The 21,336-nt window shown below is 36.6% G+C and overlaps 2 long non-coding RNA genes across 3 annotated transcripts in view; one reads left to right on the forward strand and one right to left on the reverse strand.

Annotated features, from left to right (window-relative positions):
* Window positions 1-10,636, reverse strand: LOC134484417 (uncharacterized). Its single transcript, XR_010061872.1, has 3 exons — window positions 9,959-10,636; window positions 7,981-8,051; window positions 1-396 (listed from the first exon to the last, which is right to left on the reverse strand). It is a non-coding gene; the product is annotated as an uncharacterized LOC134484417 (long non-coding RNA).
* The window catches only part of LOC134484416 (uncharacterized), a 19,002-nt gene continuing 7,460 nt past the window's right edge, over window positions 9,795-21,336 (forward strand). The window contains exons 1-3 of one of the 2 annotated variants that reach the window (XR_010061871.1): window positions 9,795-10,703; window positions 10,818-10,912; window positions 11,167-11,297. This is a non-coding gene — a long non-coding RNA (uncharacterized LOC134484416). The remainder of the gene's footprint in view (window positions 10,704-10,817; window positions 10,913-11,166; window positions 11,298-21,336) is intronic. The other variant, XR_010061870.1, reaches the window with a different exon arrangement.

Consider the following 21,336-nt stretch of genomic DNA (forward strand, 5'->3'; position numbering starts at 1 on the left):
TATTAAATCAGCTGAAATGCATGTTCATTAATTAAGAATAACCAGAATCATTGATATGTTTTTGGAACATAATATACGAACAAATACCAAAGCATTGAACAAATAGTGTCAGAAGACGAGGGTCATTATATAAAATGTACCTTACCTTCAGATCCAGTGTTTTTGTTCATGTAGCAAGAATTCAATTTACCTACTCTTCCTCAGTATTTTTCATCCTCTCATTGACTCGAATTTCAAAGCTGTATCCTATAACTAGCATGATTGTTAAATTTCAAACCAAGAACAGTGCATGTGTCAATCATTTTCCGCCTTTCCTTATTTGTGTTTTATTCTGTTCCCAAAGGCCATGTTGTGTTGAAGTTATGAAGAATTTCTTGCTCCTTTGATGAAAATTTTCTGAAAGCATAGATTATTCATATTTGTAAAATACTATTGATATGTTTAATAGTACTGGATATTATAGATAAAATCATCTGGGTTAGGAATTTTTGCATGTATATCATAACACACTAAAATACTAAAGATTAAAAGTAGAAGAGATAGAATTTATTACATGTTTTTACTCTTCTAGGGTTTGTAAGTTTACAAAATCTGAGCAAATGATTTCTTTCTGTGAAATTCACATTCATGAGCTATTATATTCTAATCAAACAGTGTGTCAGCACCAATAAACTTGGATTAAATTCTAATTGCAATACAAAATGTTTGTAGTAAGTAAATGGGCAAATAATTTGTCTGAATATACTAAATAAGCATGTAGTATAATCATAGGTTTGCTCTTAATTAAATAAGTACTCCCAGATACACCTTGAAAAAATACAGATAGTAATGTAAGTTTTTTTTTTTTATATAACAGCTAATAATGGTCTGAGTAATGGTTTAAATCAACAAACCATGAACAGTAAGTAGGAATGTCTAGTGAGTTAGAGGTTCTTTCAAGCATCTTCAAGGGTCTAAAATAAATTCCTTTATAATTCTCCTAAATCCACTTATCATGAAACATTCCACATCAGAGTAAATAACACCAACATCTTTTCATTTTCTCAAAAAAAAGTCATTGGGTTTCTTTTCTTCCTACTCAACCCACCCTCATTCTACTACCAAACACAACAATTTCCATCATAGCTCTCTGATATGACTCTTTTTCATTATCATTGACACTACTTCCAGATAGACTTCAAAAACATCCTTAAAATCATTCTCTGTATCATATCATAATTCATAAGTAACCAGAGTCCGTTACTATATACATTGTGAGTTAAACAAACTTATTTAAAACTATTCAATGATTTCTAAGACATTTTCAGTAAATAAAAATTATATGTCTAACATTGTTTCTATATTCCCATATGAGACATTGCCTGAGATTCAGCTTTATTTGGACCGTTCTTCTATCTCTTAATCAATACAAACTACTCTCATATTTACTTTTTTGGATATGTCAAGGTCTTTGTCCTCTTATCATCCTTATATTTACTGTAATTTTGCCCAAAATATAGATCAATTATTTTTCATCTAATTTAACTTAAATGTCACTTCCTCATGACAATCTCCATGACCTTATTTCTAAAATAGATTCTTCAACTACTTGCATACTATCAACTCCAACACACTGATTTATGCATTCATTTTTTTTCTTTTTTCTTGTACTATAATGCAATCTTTATAAAAGAAAGTTCATAATACTTTCTATTCATTCCTAATCTATACACTATTATGGACATGGTACATTAGTGGAGACTTATTATTTATTACATGATTCAGTAAGTTGCATAAATAAACTTTATACTATTCTTCATTTTAATGAATATGCATCCCGTGCATTGATTAGACCATCATGTAGTAATTATGTGAGTTCTTCAATTCAATGACCTAGTTGACATTGCCTAAACATTTTAATTTGTCACAGATAGTCTCTGTCATATTCAAAACAATACTTTGTTCACTGAACAATTATCTCACCTGGGAATATATTTGACATGAAAGAATGAGATTCCTAAGTTTAATTCACAGCATCCATGTGAAAATGCCAGCTGCCATATGTTTGTGGTCCCATCTCTGAAGAGACAGAGAGATGATGATTCCTAGGCACTTACTTATCAGGGAGTCAAATTTCTTTTGTGAGCTGTTCCAGTGAAAGTTTAAAAACCAAGAGGACCCAGAGCTGTGTTCCCAGAGCTGAACCTGTACTTCAGCTCTCTGTCCCCAGATCCAATGAGGAAATAGATGGACTTCCAGGAGTGCTGACACACTCAAGAGCACAGGAAAGACTTTTTCTTCTCAGAGGTAACTTCCTGGAGTGCTCAGAACCCACGAAAAGAGGTGCAGTCTGTTACAGCATACTTTTGTTTCTATCTATTCCATATAGCTGAAATTTATCCACAGTTCTTTTCACACAAGATAATTCAAGAGAGAACAACGGTCCCATTACTGTTGACACACAGGCTAAGAGAGAATTCAAGCCACTTTCAGAGACAGCAAAACCAGCTAACTCCAGATGGTGAGGGGCAAGTATAATTCCCTAAGGAACATAAACTGATGTTACTAGACATCATCAGAAACCAGTTCTCCCACCAAAGCTAGCCCAGTATACCCCTGACACACCAGAAAAGAGATAGAAAAGTTTGTAGTTCAAATCACTGAACATGATGAGGTTAAAGGATTTTAAGAAGGACATAAATAACTCCATCAAAGAAATACAAGACAACAGATGTAAAGAGATAGAAGACCTCATAGAGGAAACCCAAAAATCCCTTAACGAATTACATTACAACATAACCAAGCTGCTGGAGGAATTGAAAAATCCATCAGGAAGTAAAAATGGAAACAGAAAACAACAACAACAACAACAAAAACAACAACAACAACAACAGCAAACCACACAAAGATGAACACTCTGAATATAGAAAACCTGGGAAAGATATTAGGAGTCATAAACGCAAGCATCAACCAACAGAATATAAAATATAGAAGAATCTCAGGGGCAGAAGATACCATAGAAAACAGTTACACAATTGTCCAAAAATACAAAACAAAAAACTCCTAACCCAAAACATCCAGGAAATCATAGACAAAATGAGAAGATAAAACCTAAGGATAATAGGTATAGAAGAGAATGAAACTCCCACTTTGAAGGGTCAGTAAATATCTTCTACAAAATTATACTAGAAATCTTCCCTAACCTAAAGAAAGAGACAACCTTGCACGTACAAAAAGCAAAAAGAATTCCAAAAAAATTGGAGCAGAAAAGAAATTTCTTCCATCACATAATAGTTAAAATATAAAGTGCACAAAACAAAGAAAAAAATGTTAAACGCAGTAAGGGAAAAAGTTCGAGTAACATAAAAAGGGAGACCAATCAGTATTCCACACTTCTTAAAATAGACTGTGAAAGCTAGCAATCCTGGGCATATATCACACAGATCCTAAATGAAAAAAAATGTCAGCCCAGGCTACTGTAAAACCTCTCAACTACCATAGATGGAGATTCCAAGATATGCCATGTCATGAGCAAATTTACACAATATCTTTCCACAAATCCAGTCCTACAAAAGATGATAGATGGAAAATTCCAGTACAAGGCAGGAAACTACACCCAGAAAAAGAAAGAACACAATCTACTTTTAAAAAACACAAAAAAGAGATAAAGTAGGTAGCCACAGAAACATAATTCGACATTTAACAAGAAAAATAATAGACAAAACCAATCATTTGTCCGATATCATTAAACATCAAAGGACTCAAATACCTATAAAACGACAAACACTAGAAGTCAACTGCCCTGGAATAAAAACACTTTATTCTTCCTCTGTCTGCAATGGAGGGGTCAGAGACATGGCCATCTGATGGACCAAAATCTAGAATTGACCTTGTGACTGAGGAGTGTCTCAAACATTCAGCCTCTGCTGTAGTGTACCTGAAACTGAATCCTTGTGAACAAGAATCCATAGAAGATTCTCACTTTGTGGCTGACCAGAACTTGTTCCTCAAACCTTATTGCATAGCCAATACAACTCTGACCACCAAAAAATCTCCAAGAACAATGGATTGAGGTCCCTTGGCCAATGAATAAAAATTCCAGCCTGGATCCAAGGCCACTTATCTAAGATTCTCACCAGAAAGGCCAATATCCCTCACACCCATACCTGTGCGGCTTATAGTAAGTTTAAATAGGGTTTAGATCCAGTGACTTTGACACAAGATTTCAGAATAAATCTCAGATTGCTGTCAAGTCTGTAGTGGAGGCCTTGGAGATAAGAATTTTCTTGAGTTCTCTGAAAATATGGAGCCCTGGAGTGCTGGGACCATAGTCTTCTATAGAAGGTAATCAGGAATAGTCCCTTACTTTCAAACTGGTTTAAGACCTTTCTCCTTTCAAAAACATTGGTATTTTTTTTCTGCTCAGGATGATTAGGCCTTAGAGTTACTCATTTGACCAAATGGTCTCTCAGAACCATCCCTTTTGCTTGGGGCCCATGGAATATTTTACCTCAGACCATGGAGCATTGATCCCTCTGTTGAAGGTTCACTGAAATCCAAAAGGAGGGAGCAAATCCTGGAATCTCATGCTACTTCCTTGTGTAAGGTCACATGGTATGTTGTGAAGTCATCAGTTTGCTCATTTCTTTTTGGTTGAATATAGTTTTTAGGAGGCAATCAGGCTTAGGACACCCCCAACTTTTCTTGAATCATGGAATCTATATTCAGACTCTTGCAGATTCAGCTAAAGATGTGTATATGCTAGACTGTGAAGTACCATTAGAAGATGAAGCAATGTAGGACGTCTTGAGCTATTGTAAGCAATTTAATTTTTTCTCAAATACTAGGGGAATTTGAATACTCAAAACAATTTCCTGTCACAGGGACATCAGCAACTATTCTTTACTCGGGGGTACTCATCTATTCTTTCTTTGATTAAGGAGGTGTCATATGTTATCCCTGAAAGAAAGGTTACTTCATATCATTCTAGTTTGTCCAAAGGAAGTTTAGATATTAATTTAGGGTGAGGAAACCCACACTATTTCTTGATATTATGGACTGTGCCACAGATATGTTTCCTAATTTTTCCCTGGTCTCTGTCAGTTCAAGGTAAACTGGAGGTTCAATTGGGATGCAATGAAGAGCCCCTGACAAGCATATTCTTCAAAGTAAGATGAATATATTCCACTTTCTTTGAATAAGAAAATCTAGACATACCCTTAAAGTTGAACGTGGCTTAATACAAATTATTCTGATAAAGAACATACAGAGAAGCAAATGAAATGAATTCTCATACAGATGTTTATTTTTTCTTAAGGAAACTTTAAATTAATATCCCCTGACAATGGTTTCTTCCGAGAATCCACCTCTATCCAGAGAATCTCAGTTCTATTATTCTAAGAGGTCTTAATGTTTCCTTCTGACCTGGGTGGCCAGGCATACATAAATGTTTTAAGGAATGGCAGACCACATGGACATGATGTCCTCAGACATGTCAGTGCAAATCTGAGCCCTAAACTACGTTCTGCCTTTAAGGTTTGTAACATAAAATGGAGCAGTTTCATCTTTGTTGTCCATGATTATCCTGCTGCTTAACAGTTTGAGGAAAAGATAAATCTAGAGATTACCACCCAATATGTAAGAGCAAATTCCCTAATTTCTGGCAAGCACGCCTCATAGTCCCCAGACACATGGTTATTCTGGACTGTGAAAACAGTTGCACTTGACTCTCTTCTTCCAGTACCCAAGGTAAACCTTTGCCTGAAGGATTCTGTGACCTTTTCGCTCTTTCCAGTCCTCCTAAATGTTCTCTCTGAATATTGGGCCCTTGAATTTCCAACAAAGTAGTTGTATACCTAACTGATCAGACATATTTTCAAAAGTGACTCCTATAATCCAGGGACTCGACTCTACTCCGGTTTGAAGTCCCAGAGTCGAAGTTTGGAATCAGAGTATATAACCCTTGCAAACTGCAATCAGGCAAATCAATAGAAATGTAATAATTTCAACATTTCTGCTTAGATCTTAACAGCTGAACGAACCAGAAGGATTAACCTAGCCAGAAACAATTATCCAAAGCCTTTGGCAGAAGAAATATGTTCCTGTCTTTTCTCTTGCATTAACAGAAATTATGAATATATAAAACTCTGAATGAGAATTTGAAACTTATGATTACTGCTGGAAACTTTATCCTGGCATAAGGTACCAGGGACCTTTTCTGTTGACAGAAGTGTGTATGGCACCTATATACACTATGCCTGAAGAAATTTCTCTTCATTTTCAATAGTGCTTTAGAGTTTTCCTCTCTTACATGGGGTTCACTTTACCCAGTGTTAACTTACTCCTTCTTCTTATATTGTAGAGCATGTCAGTACTCGCCAAAGTACAGCATTGCCCTAGATCCTTTATGGTAAAGAGGCTTAAAACCTGCTTGAAGACTTACATGGGCCTTTTATTTTCCTATACCCATCAAGTGGTTTTGTCTTTTCTCCTTAAAGGTCTGCCAGACCTAGAGAGTGTTATACCTCGCATCCTACATGAATGATCATCTAACATTCCCTGTCTTTCCAGTAGGATTGTGGGTCAATTTTGTACTTCAATCCACCCAGTAGATTTTAGACCCTCAGCTTCTGCAAATGGGGGCTTGGGAAATCAAATTCTATTGAAAGGGCTCTAAAAATTATTCCCAGTGCACATCAATTGTCTCAGACCTCCTCCCTGTGTACTATGGGAATTTTGGAGTACCTGTGGAACTAAAGAATCACTAGAGCTGCCCTTCGTCCTATGCCACAGAACACAGCTATTAAGAAAGTTTGCTTAAAACTAACCTCTTTATTCAAGGTATTCATACAACACATATGCAAACAATGGTGTCTTATATTTCTCTGCTTCTAAATCCTAGTTCAGAAGACACAAAGCTAAATTGACTCTTATACTATGTGCCTTAAAGTAGGTCATCAAAATATACACCATTCCTATATTTTATTCACATATGTGTGTAGCTGAACACATCCATGAAGAAACATCACCGCTTCCTGAACCACTTATACTGTTGTTGTGACCATTGCCTGGACTAAAAGATATATAGGGTATACATATAGAGAACATACTTAGAAGTTACTGAGATAGAGGCAGAACATTTCTCCAAGACCCAGTGTAGCCGATAACCTTCCCCTGCTGACCATGGGTGAAGTGGATACTTCTTTTCTTCAAAATATGACTAGGGACCTCCACATTCTGAACCAATACATTCAGGACTTCACTTTTGCTGAAGATCTTCTCAGAACTTCCCATTCTGTGAATCTCTTCTCAGAACTCTACTGTTCTGATATACGTCCTAGACTCATTCCTCTTTGACGAGGCCCTGAGAACCACCCTGAATGATGATGTGACTCCTTCCCCATCAGTGTGGCCTTGGATCTTTCTCACCTCTTGATGGAGTACACTTCCTTTGACCAAAGGAAATTCACACATTCCTTTATTCACAAGGTGACATGAGACATGCTTTTCCAAAAAATAGTATGCCATACCTTGTATTCTAAAGCAGTCCCTCATGAATTTGAATTACCTCACATGGATATACTCTAAATAATAGAAATTCAAGGCTTTTACCTTTTACCATGGTGGATAGAGAAATATGTTCTTCCACTCGGGTTTGAGGTCCCAGTTCCTATATATAGAATCATTGATTGATGGAATCAATCCAATCACTAGAAATCAAGAGCACCCTTTGTTGCTGCCAATATATGGACATATTAAGACAAACTGAATGAGCAAAAGATCCAGAGACAGTCATGCAGGCTGTTTAAAAAAGGCCTGGGATGTTACCTGCACTTCCCCATATTAAATACAAGATGTAAAATTCCTACCAACTAAAGAAGTATAGAAATTGAACGGCATTGTTGGGGAAAATCCTTTACCAAATCAGGTAATAATGACATTCATGTTTCACAGGATGTTTCATACTACCAACCCCAACTCCAAGGGTTTTCTAACACATACCTTTGCACAATCAGATCTCAAAGTTTTCTCTTTCTTAAAGGCGTCAAGATCTTCCTTTTTCCATCAATTACCTAAGTCATTGAACAGAATGTCAGACCTCCCTCCTACAACTGAGCCTACTCTACACATTCCCTGGTTGCCTTATGTCCTCTCAAGTACTCATATAAAGGAAAGACCCCCAAACTTTGATTATTTGAAAGTGGGCTCAATTCACTTCACTTCTGACGAAAGAGGCCCCATGGTCTCATGGCATACCTCTGTAGAAGCCAGAATCAGATTCAATAACATGCAGTTCAATGTAGTACAAAATGGGATCTTCATCCACAAAAACTATAGACATCCTGTTCCTGGCCAAGGGAGTATTGGTATGGATTGATGCTCACAGAGAAATCTCAGGTTTGGCTCCTATGGGCAAGTCTCATTGATTCCATCTATATTTGTGAGGAGTTTCAGTTGTAGCCTCTAGCTCTGGATGCCCCAAGAGCATCACTTAATTACAAGGACATCTTATACCTGATTTAACTTCATTTTTCTTAATTGCCAAACTTGACCAAGATTGCCAGGCAATCATAATTCCAATTTCCCAGTGGGACATCATAAGATTCTTGGTGTAGATCTGAGGGCAGAGTACAGATAGCTAAAATTAAAATATATGCAACCTTACTACAGAAGGTTGTCAGAAATGCAATTTTTCCATCTCTCATTTATGGATGTGTACACATGTACACTTATAAATATATACATCATATATACATATATACATCACATATATGTATATATGTATATATACATTATATATATATACATCATAGGTATACATATATACATCACATATACATACATATATGATATATATACATGTATAAATCTTATATATACATATACATATACATATACGTACACGTACACATACAGATACACATACACACACACACATATGTGTGTGTGTGTGTGTGTTTGTGTGTGTGTGTGTGTGTGTGTGTATCAATGGAGCATCACAGTTCAGACAATCACCCTGATAGAAGAGCATGCTGACTAATGGAAGCTGGAAAGAATAATTGGAAGAAAATTATGCAATACCATATGTTTTCCCACCACCAAAGGTGAGCTAGAATTTTTCATTCTTCACAGTTAGGTGACTGGATCTTGGTAATTGGATAAACATGGCCAGGCACTTTCTTGTTTAGCAAAACAGTTCAGTATGACCCCATAAGTTGCAGTTATGAACACAGGTTACACAAACTGCACCTATTTCCAAGCCATCTCAACACCATCCCCTTTAGATGAAGGGAAATCAGCACTTCACTTTGATTGGTAGCCTTCAGGTTTTTATTCTTTGACAAATAATACCTTACACCATCCTCTTCTGTCTAAGATCAGTTATAAGAATGACTATAGTTTACTATTGAGATCTCAGAATTTTTTTTTTTTGCCCAAGAGGACCAAGATTAAAGAGTCCTTAGAGCATACTCAACCTTCTAATAGGGATGTTTAGATCAAAGGTAACCCTCTAATAGGGAGCTTTAGATCATGTCCATCTAATTATGGCCACTAAGAAAATACAGATGTGACCAAAGGCACTTCACTTAATTATGATCTATGTTAGTAAATTGTGAAACTTTCATTATTTGTCCTATATACCATCCTTCATGCTTATAACCATTGTCGATGATTAGCTTCAAGAGGATTTAGAGACTGAAAATCATGACTGCTGAATAATACTAATGCTTGGATCCCTGACAGGCCTCCCATGGTGTAACTGAAGATACGATATGTGAAATAGCCCTAGCTTGCCTGCTCAAGGTAGGCTTGAACACTCCATTATCCTTAAATAGGTTTGTCACTTTAAGCAGATTCTACGTTTCTTTAATATTCTACTCTTAAAAGTCATTACTTTAGATCATCGATTTATGTCCAGTATATATCAAATGTACATTCTGTATATAAGAGTGTCCGATATCTGTCTTATAAGACTTACAATTCCTGAAGTCATCTCTGGCACCCAGGTCTCAAACTCCACTTCCACTCAAAAAGGTCCTCAGCAGCTAACCTATTTGACAAAGAATGATTCTGAACCATGCTACTTTTGATGAAAGATGTCACAAAATTAACACTTAACTGTGTCTCACATTCAAAACTTCCTCTAGGAGGGACATCAGAATGATACCTTTTGCTCCAGTTGTTCTCAAATTCACATCTTCTGTCCATGGGGTCTGTAATGTCACCGTTTCATAGAAGAACTTCAGTGTCTCTCCTTTTCCCTATGGGAGCATCAACACTCCACATCTACTCACAAGTATTTCACCTTTTTTCTCTGTATAGTGGACAAGAGCACTTTCACCAAAGGCCCACATTGGCCTGAAATATCTTATTTTGCCCAAGGCGTACTCATGCCTGCACTCTCTTGTGGCCATCATTAGCACTTCTTCTCTTGATTTTGTGAGCCTGCTATATCCCAACTCTTTAGGATTACATACAAACTTATTTCTGCTACATGTATTCTGAGACATTCCTCCATGGAAGAAAGGGGTGTTGATCTTTTCTTGTCTGACAAAAGTCTTCAAAGCCCAAAGACAACTGCTGGAATGAAATGCAACCTATAGGACTGATGGAAGAATTGCTACCTGGACTTTCAAATGGCATGAAAATATATGGACATTCTAAATACTGAAAAAGAATAGGAAGCTGATCAAGCAATACTGGATCTTCCTCTGCTCCACGAGGTACTAACATTTTCTCCAGAATAAAATGTTTTTTTCTTATAATTTTAGAAGTAGCCAGAGATTTTAAACTTCTAGCAAACCGGTATACAATATCTCCTTTGCACATTTTCTCAGAATTCCCAGTGATGTCCACGGTGCAATAACAACTTTTTCCCATGAAGTCTGGTATATTACCTTTTTGATGACTGACACAACAGTCCTACTTCTGTGTAAGTTCCCTACCTCCACCATCTTACTGAGTAAGATTTAGACTTATACAATTAAGAGGACTCCAGAATGCCAAGGAATTACGACACATTGCCATATGCCAAATCCATTTCCTCTCTAAAATTTCTAAGTTTATTGTCCTGAGAAACACTGTTCTGACGAAGAGATCTCAGAGAAATCTGGACTGAGTTCTCAAAAAAGAGTCTAAAAGCAAGCACAAATCAGACTACTATCTTCATTGTGTTCCCTTACACAGAGGTGTCCTTTCACATGCAGAGGAATGTGTAGATGGACATATATTTGAATAAGATACTGAACCTAAGACTACTGCATTAGAGCCTCGTACAAGAATTCTAAGACTGTTGACTGCCTACCATGGATATTCAGGTGTGTATTCTTTACTGTGATTTTCAGTTTGGAGTTGCTGAAGTAGTGTGTGGCTGGAATGTTCTATAATTTCCAAGGTATCAATCAACCTTCAACTTCTGCTCAATAGTACTCCAGACATAAGAGGAAGAGAAGTTATGCACATTCCATAAAGTCCAGGGGAGATCCTATTTCACCCTTATACTTTAAAACATCAAAAATCTATCACCTTTTCCTGGAGGGACAGCAAAAATTCCTCTTCTGCACACAGGGAAATTAGATATTCCTCCACCTATTCAAAGGAATCTGAGGATCCTCTTTTCATTTATATGATTTTTTAATTTAAGTTTCAAATATACCATTTCCTGGTTTCCTGTTCATACGTCATCTATCTGCTCTCACTCCTTCTTCGATAATGGTGTTCCCATCCACATCATCCACCCGTCTAATCTTTCTAACCTTCCTTATATTAAGAGTCCACATTTGGAAGGATTAAGAGCTTTTCCTCCCCTTGTTGCCCAAAAAGGCCATCTTGTGCTACATATACATCTACAGACATGAGTCAATCCATGTATATACTTTGGGTGATGCTTTACTCCCTGGGGCCTTTCGTTGTTGGGCATTGTTGTCCTATGAGGTTGCAAGCCCCTTCAGGTCTTTCAACCGCTTCTCTAATTCCTGCAACTGGTGTTCCATTTTCAGATTAATGTTTTGCTGCTAGCATTCAACTATGAATTTGACCTGCTCTGGCTGTGTCTCTCAGGGACATCTATATCCAGTTCCAGTCAGCATGCACTTCTTAGCGTCAATAATCTTATATACTTTTGGTGACTGTATATATGTATATGAGCCACAGGTGGGGCATGAATTCCTTCAGTCTCTACTTCTACCTTTGCCTCCACATAAACTCCCGTGAATGTTTTTTGTTCCGCCGTTTAAGAAGGGGTGAAGCTTGCATAATTTGATCATTCTTCTTGAACATCATGTGGTCTGTGTATTATATCTTGCCGAATTCGAACTTTTGGGCTAAAATGCACTTATCAGAGAGTGCATACTATGTGTCCTTTTCTGTGATTGGGTTACCTCACTAAGGGTGACGCTTTCTAGGTCAATCCATTTTCTTATGAGTTTCATGAATTCATTGATTTTAATGTGGAGTAGTAGAACATTGTACAGATGTATCACATTTTATGTATCCATTCATCAGTTGAAGAGCATCTTGATTCTTTCCAGTTCCTGGCTATTATAAATAATAATGCTGTGAGCATAGTGGAGCATGTGTCTTTGTTGAATGTTGCACCATCTTTTGGGTCTATGCAGAGTACAGGTAGAGCTGGGTCCTCAGTTAGGGCATTATCCAATTTTCTCAGGAAACTTCAGAATGATTTCCAGAGTTATCATACAGGTTTGCAATCCCTCCAATAATGGAGCAGTGTTCGTCTTTCTCCATAACCTCACCAACATCTGTTGTCACCTGAGTTTTTGATCTTAGCCATTCTGACTGCCGTGAGGTGGAACCTCGGGACTATTTTTATTTTTATTTGCTTGATGACTAAGGATGTTGAACATTTCTTGACACACTTCTCAGCTATTTGTTATTCCTTAGTTGAGAATTCTCTGTTTAGCTCTGCACCCCATTTTTCATAGGATTATTTGGCTCTCTGGTGTCTAACTTCTTGAGTTATTTGTATATTTTGGATATTACCTCTGTATCAGGTGTAGGATTGATAAAGATCTTTTCCCAATCATTTGTTTGCTGTTTTCTCCTAATAACAGTGTCCTTTGACTTACAGAATCTTTGCAGTTTTATTAAGTCTCATTTCTGATTCTTGATCTTACAGTACAAACCAGTGGTGTTTAGTTCAGGAAATTTTTCCCAGTGCCCATGTGATCAAGATTCTTCTCTACTTATAGTTTCAGTTTATTGGGTTTGATGTAGAGGTTTTTGATCCACTCAGACTTAAGGTTTGATTAGACCAATAAAAATGAATCGATTTGCATACTTCTACATGCTGCCCTCCACTTGTTGAAAATCCTAATTTTTTTTTCATTGGATGGTTTTGGCCTCTTTGTCAAATATCAAGTGACCATTGATGTGTGTGTTTGTTTTGGGGTCTTCAATTCTATTCCACTTATCAACATTCCTAGATCTGTACAAATACAACTTTTTTTTGTCATTGATTTTTTTTTAATCACTATTGCCCTGTAATACTGCTTGAGGTAAGGAATGGTGATTCTCCCAGAGGTTCTTTTATTGTAGAGTACAGCATAAGTATGTTGTGCCATCACTTTTATTAAATTCTAAAAAGTCTTTAATCTTTCTTTATTTCTTGCTTGACAAGTTATCTTTGAGTGGAGCACTGTTCAACTTACAGGTATGTGTGGGCTCGCTGATGTTTTGTGGATATTGAAGATCAGCCTTTGTTTGTCACGGTTTGATTGGATAAATGGACATATTTCAGTTTTCTTAGATCTGTTGAGGCCTGTTTTGTGACTTGTTATATGATTAGTTTTGGAAAAAATACTATGAGATGCTGGGAAGAAGGCATAGTATTTTATTTTAGGATGAAATATTCTATAAATATATGTAATGTCCATTTTGTTCACAACTTCTGTTAGTTTGTCTAGATCTTTATTAATTTCTATTTCCATGATCTGTCCATTGAAGAGAACGTGGTGTTGAAATCTCCCACTCTTATTATGTGAGGAACATTGGGTGCTTTGAGCTTTAGTAAGGTATCCTTTAGGAATGCAGTTGCCCATGTATTTGGAGCAAAAATATTTAGGAGTGAGAGTTCCTATTGCTGTGATAATCTTTTGATAAATATGAAATTTCCTTCCTCACCTGTTTGGAAAACTTTTGGTTGATAATCGATTATATTCCATAGTAGAATGGCAAATCCAGCTTCCGTCTATCAGACCATTTGCTTCAAAATTTGTTTTCTAGCCTAATACTCTCAGGTAGTGTCTGTCTTTGTCTCTAAGTTGTGTTTTTTACATGCAACAAAATGCTGGGTACTCTTTATGTATCCATTCATTTAGTCTATGTCTTTCTATTGGGGAATTCACTCCATTGTTGTTAAAATATATTAAGGAATAGTGATTGTTGCTTCTGTCATTTTTGTTGTTAGAGGTAGAATCATGTTTGTGTGTCTCTTTTCTTTTGGTTTCATAGCAAGATTAGTTTGTTGCTTTTTATAGTGTGTAGTCTCCCTCCTTGTGTTAGAGTTTTCTACCTTTTATCTTTCGTAGGGCTGGATTTGTAGAAAGATACTGTATAAATTTCGTTCTGTCATGGAATATCTTCGTTATTCCATATGTGTTAATTGAGAATTTTCCTGGCAATAGTAGACTGGAATGGCTTTTGTGTTCTTTTATGGTCTAGAGAATATCATTGCAGGATCTTCTGACTTTCATAGTATCTGGTGAGAAACATTGTGTAATTCTCATAGGTCTGACTTTATATGTTACTTGACCTTTTTCCCTTATTGCCTTTAAACTTCTTTCTTTATTTTGTGCATTTAGTGTTTTGACTATCATGCGATGTGAGGAATTTCTTTTCTGGTAAGATCTACTTAGAGCTCTTTTGGCTTCTGGCATGTTTTTCGGCATCTCTGTCTTTAGGTTGGAGAAGATTTCTTCAAATTTTTTTGAAGATATATACTGGCCCTATAAGTTGGGATTCTTCACTCTCTTTTATACTTCTTATTCTAACACTCGATCTTCTCATTGTGTCCTTGAGTCCAAACAACAGGTAACTTGGAGCAGAAAAGATGGTCTTATCTCTGCCTTCAAGTGTGTAGGCACTCTTACCAACTGGTTTTCAGCTCTCAGTACAGCCAGAAAACAAAAAAGTCCTTCAGCTGAATTCTCCTAGTTCCCTGTGTAAATATTGTGTACCTACTTCAAATGATAAACTCTGAAAGCCTTATTTTATCCAAAATAGTTTTGGTGCATATGTGTGTGTGTGTGTGTGTGTGTGTGTGTGTGTGTGTGTGTGTGTGTGTGTGTCACATGTCCAGCAGACTCTGAATGGTCATTCCTTCAGTCTCCAAAGAACAATATCTCCCTACCCCTCTTATGGATATTTTATTTACTCTTTCAAGGAAGGAGTGAATCATCAGCATTTTGGTCCTCCTTCTTGAGTTTCATGTGGTCTGTGCCTTGTATCATAGTTAACTTGAGCATTTGCACTGATATCCAATTAAAAATGAGTGCATACTTTGTTTTTCTGTAATTGAGTAACCACCCTCTGGATGATATTTTCTAGGTGCATCATTTGCCTATGAATTTCATGAACTCATTATTTTTGATAAATGAGTACTAGTCCATTGTGTAAATATAGGCCATTTTCTGTATCCATTCTTCTCGTGTAGCACATCTGGGTTAATTCCAGTTTCTGGATATTATGAATAAGGCTGCTATGAACATAGTTTAACATTTGTCTTTGTTGTATGTTGGAGCATCTTTTGGGTATATGCCCAGGGGAGGTATAGTTGGGTCTTCAGCAAGTGCAATGACCAATTTTTGAGGAAACTCAGGTCTGATTTTCAGGGAGGTTTTACCAATTTGCAATCCCAACAACAATGGAGGAGTGTTCCTCTTTCTCCACATCCTTTCCAGCATCTGCTGTCACCTGAGTCTTTGATCTTAGCCATTCTGACTGATGTGAGATAGAATCACAGGGTTGTTTTGATTTGCATTTCCTTTATGACTAAGTAGGTTATACATAAACCAAATCGTTCTAAGATATGATGTTACCCTAACTGTTGTTCTGTATATAGCTGTGTGCCAATTGAACATTTCTATCTCCTTCTTCAAAGTTCAAGTCAAATCACATCAAGGAAATCCACACACAATCACATATGCAGAAGCCAATAGAAGGGGCAGTGTCAGAAAGTGCCTAGAACACATTTGCACAGGAGAAAATTTTCAGAACAGTACACCAAAGGCTCTAAGATCACCAGTCAATTTACAAAATCCCATCATTCTGAAAACTTTCTTTAAAGCCAAGTACACTACCAATAGGAAAACAACAACCTACACATTTGGAAAAGAGTTTTACGAACCCTACATTTGAGAGAGTGCCAAAATTAAAAATATAATAACTCAGAAAGGTAAACTCCCACACAACAAAGAACCCAACTTTTAAACTGGATTAGAGAGCTAACCAAGAATTCTCAACTGAGGTATCTCAATAGGTGAAAAACATATCGAGAAATGTTTAACATCCTTAGTTCACATAAAGGCAAATCAAAATGAACATAAGAGTCTTCCTTAAAACAATCAGATTGGCTAAGACAAAAAACTAATGCAGTAGCAGAGTGGGCTAGGATGTAGAGAAAGTGGAACACTCCTCCACTGCTTGCGGGATTAGTAGCTGATAGCCACTTTGGATATCATCAGTGTGGAGGTCCAGAGAAAATTGCAAATAGCTTTACTTGAAAACCCAGCTTTACCACTCACTTCAACACATATACTCAAACTTGATCCACACATAACGTGGACATGTGGTTGAAGATATTCACAGCAGTCTTACTTATAACAGTCGAATGCTGGAAAGAACCATGATATACCTCATCTCCACTCAGGAATAAATACAGAAAGTGTGCTATATGTAAACAATGGAACATTACTTAGGTATTAAATATGAGGACACCAAGAACTCTGTAGACAAATGATGGAACATGAAAATAGTGAAGTAACAGAAATCGAAAAGGACACAACATGGGATGGACTTAGTGACTAGTAGATGTTAGCCCTGCTAACAGAATACCCACTATATAAATCTTTTATAACATGAAGGGTAACATGTGAGAAGGCCAAATGGCGGATACTTGGAACCCACTTAGAAGGGAGAACAAAATAATCATGGAATGCAGTGGAGTGGAAGAATCTAGCTAGATGTGGAAAATGATGGATAAAGTGGTGGGAGTTGCACCAATTAAAAGAGACAGGAGAGAAATTCAGAGGAAACGTGGAGTAAATAACAATAAGCGTCAGTGGTGGGTGGTGAACTTGGGTATCCCCAGGAAAATCCCAGATGCCAGAGATGCAAGTGTATCCCAGAAACTCACTGTGATGGTGGTAGTTTAAATACCGAGCAGGAAAATAGATAGAACAACTAGAGACTTCCTCCTGTAGCTAGACATGCCCCCCAGTGAAGGGGTGGTGCTGCCCACACAGCTCACATTTTTTTTACCTATAAATCTCCAATCTAAAAAATGTAAATACAAAAATGGAGCAGAGACTGAAGGAAAGGCAATCCAGAGACCACCCGACCAGAAGAACAATTTCATCCAGAGACTCCAAATCCTCAGACTATTCCTGAGGTCAAGATGTGCTGGCAGATAAGAGCCTAATACGTCTGTCCTCCGTGGGGCTCTGCCATCACCTGACCGTGACAGATGCAGAAACACCTAAGCATTTGACAGCACCTGACAGCCACAAAGGAAGAGATAGTGGAATGACTTAAGGATCTGGAGGGATTTGGAACCCAATATGAAGAACAACAGTATCAATTAAGCTTACCCTTCAGAGGTTCAGGAAATTTTCCACCTTCTAGTATATGCTTTGGCCAGTCCAAGACTTCTGCTACATAGATACCAGAGCATATGGGGAAGACAACTGCCTCAACTGCCATATCTGGGAAGGGAAGCAATTGGTCCTGTGGAGATGTCATATCAAAGAGAAGGGGGATGTTAGAGGGCAAAAGTCGAAGTGGGGAGCACCATATTAGAAAAATGAGGATCGGAATAGCTTAGGGAATTTAAGAAAGAAAAACCAGTTTGGGAAATGACATTTGAAATGTAAACAAATAAATATATTATTTTATACATATAATGTGTACAATATAACACATTTATGTTTACAACAGAGATATTCACATCTGTCTCCTTAAGGACTATATATTTCATTTTCTGTACTATAGGTTTGTTGAGAGTTGAAATCCATAATTTTCGTGAGTTTCTTACTATTGAAAATCACATAGATACACCCAATCAATGTTTTATCTCCTGTCCTTATAGCTATAAATCTTTAGTTACCACTGCAAAAAAAAATATGTTTTATTTCTGTTGCATTGGGATTCCTTTCCATGCCTCAAATGTTTCCCAACTTAACTGTACATCTCTATATTCCCTCCATTGTCATCCTCTTCCCTCTTTCTTCACGTTTGACATTCCTGTTCTTGACAGTGTTCCTCTGCAATCCATAAGTTCATTTGTACGTCCCAAAGTGAGGACAGTCTGGACCGCATCCCTTGAATTTACACTAAACTAATCAAACCGAAATAGTGTGGAGAATTAACATTCAGATTAAAGTGAAAATGTCTCCCATTTTTCTTTTTTGATCTGGATTATCTCATCTATGATGACTTTCACAAGATCCATTCATTGTCCTGAAAATTACATGCTTTCCTTTTTCAATCTGTAAAAGACCCACATTTTCTTTATGCATTCATTTGTAAAGGAACAACTTGAATATTTCTAATTATTCAAGGGTCTCTATACTAGGATGAATCAAAATTTGGATATATTTTCCTCGAGTTATATCTTTAGGCGCATCCATTTCCGGATTCCTGAAGAAACATCATACTGATTTCAAAAGGTGCTGTAGAAGTTTGCATTCCAACCAGGAGAATAGTAATGTTCCCCTCTCTCCATAACACAGCAAACATAAGTTGACTCATGTGTTATAAAACTAAAATTTCTGAAAGGGAGGAAAAAATTCTCAGAATAAGTTTGTTTTGCATTTCTGTATTGTATAAGGATGATAAATATTTCACTTTCGATTCTTAGTCACTTGAGTTTCTTCACTTTTGAATATTTTGTTTAGATATGTAGCCTAATTTAATTTAGTTTCTTGATATATAGTGTTTTAGTTTTTCTAATATTATTTATAGAAGCACGTTTTTGAACATGTACATGGAAATAATGCTTACTATTTTTGAAAATAGCCACTTTAAAATCATTAAGATCAAATTACATAATGCTCTCATTAAACTCACAGAATTGGCAGATCTTTTTAACCAACTGAAATCATAAGGTCGCTTCATGAAATATCCCTATATAATAAAACATTTTCTACATACATTATACTGAGTAATATAGTTTATATATTTTACTCTTTGAGAATTTCCACCAATGAATGTTGATGATAATTTTCCATTTATTTTTTCCACATCACTCTATTTCTTTGAATCCTTCCTGTGTATATCTTCTACATTAAAGTACTGTTTAATAACTCTATGATAAACCCTTACAAATAATTTTCAATCCTCCAACTGAAGATACTAACTGTCCATAGTATGTCAGATAGGTATAGCAGTTTTCAGGCCTTTTCCCTGCATTCTTCCCTGTTGACTGGTTTGAAGCTGTGCAGGAAACAACAGCTGCTATGTGACATGAGGGCAATACTTCTTGTATCCAGAAGACACGCTTTATGTCTGATCCCTCCCACAATTTTCTACACCTAAAGTCTCTTTTCACCTTGTTTCAGAATGGCTTTTTGGCCTTGCGGAAGGTGTATAACATGTATATCCAACTCATCATGGCTGAAATCAGTAAAATGTAGACAACTATATAATGAATGAAAGGAAGGGGTCACTCTTGGAAAGTAATAACAAGATCGTCATAACCTCTGGCCATGTTAGGTAATGAAAGGTTTGAATTAATAAAATGAAAGAGAATATAGGAAACATGGAGAAAACACAAATTATTTAGATTTACAGTCCCAAATCTAGAATATTTTTTAAAGCATTCGTGATTTACTGTGGGGAGCTGGCGTAGTGGCAATCCCAAGATGGAGTCCGGGACTGCTGCCACGTCTCACGAATAGCACCTGAACTTAAGCCCATGCCCCATTGTGAGAACTGCGCAGGTGCACCATAACATTATATGACGTGGACCTATGAACAGAGGTTACACAGACTGGTGAGGTAGTTGAGGGAGGATATAAGGGAGTGGCCTCGGGGGCTGGATGAAGGCATTGTTCCTGCTTGCAGACAAAAGGGTTCCTGAATAAACTGCTTTGAGAAGAACGTGTGGTGTTGCTCCTTTCCTGCTGGTCGGGGTTGGAAGTGAGAGTATATACTAGATGTATTGGGTATAGCAATATTAAATCAGCTCACTTTGTATAATTAAAACAGCTCTATACTAAATAATTGCATAGAATCAGGTATTTAATTTCTCCCACCTCAAATATCATAGATTCACATGTATTCAGTTGAAAAGAAATGAATATACATTTAAATAGCATTTAAAGTGTTTAGGACTATTTCATAAAGTAGACAAAAGGATTTAATACAATAAAATTCTATTTTGAATCTGGTATTATCTAACAATGATAGAGAAAATAAGGAGAGAGAGTGAGACAGGGGGACAATCTGGCAAAAGGGAAGGTAATGAGAGAGGGAGAAAGAGGTACGGACCAATGACACAAAGAGAGGAAGAGGGAGTATTTTACACACTAATTTAAACCTATACACACATATTCTCAATAAAATACTTGTGAACAGATTCAAGTCAACATTAAAAATAATCTTCTACCAGATAAGCTTTCTTCAAATCCCACACATACAAGAGAGAAAAATTTAAACAGGTCCACTACAAGCAACAAGAAGACAAGGATATACACTGGTTTCACAACTATGTATTACAGTATTTGGAATTTTAGCTGGAGGAATATGACAACCGAAGAAGATCCAGGGAATACAAATGAAAAATTAAGAAATCAAAATGTTCTCGTTTGCAGATGTCATGACACCATTTTAAAAACTCTAAAAATGTATCAGTCTCTTAAGACTGAAAAATACGGTCATAAAAGCAGAATATCATACGAACACACAAAATTCCTTAGCCTTCCTTTATGGCAATCCAAACCATACTTTGAGGAAATATGGGTCAAATTCCCCTCACAATAATCTGAATATATAAAATAAAATATTGTGGATGAAAATATTAAAAATGCAAAGACCACTATGAATTAGCTAGACGTGATCCTGAATAGAGACAATTGTTCTTTAAAAGTTTACGTTTCTTAAAGCTGAAAATATATTCAC

This window comes from Rattus norvegicus, chromosome Y (assembly GCF_036323735.1).
Source record: "Rattus norvegicus strain BN/NHsdMcwi chromosome Y, GRCr8, whole genome shotgun sequence".
Classification (NCBI taxonomy): domain Eukaryota; kingdom Metazoa; phylum Chordata; class Mammalia; order Rodentia; family Muridae; genus Rattus; species Rattus norvegicus.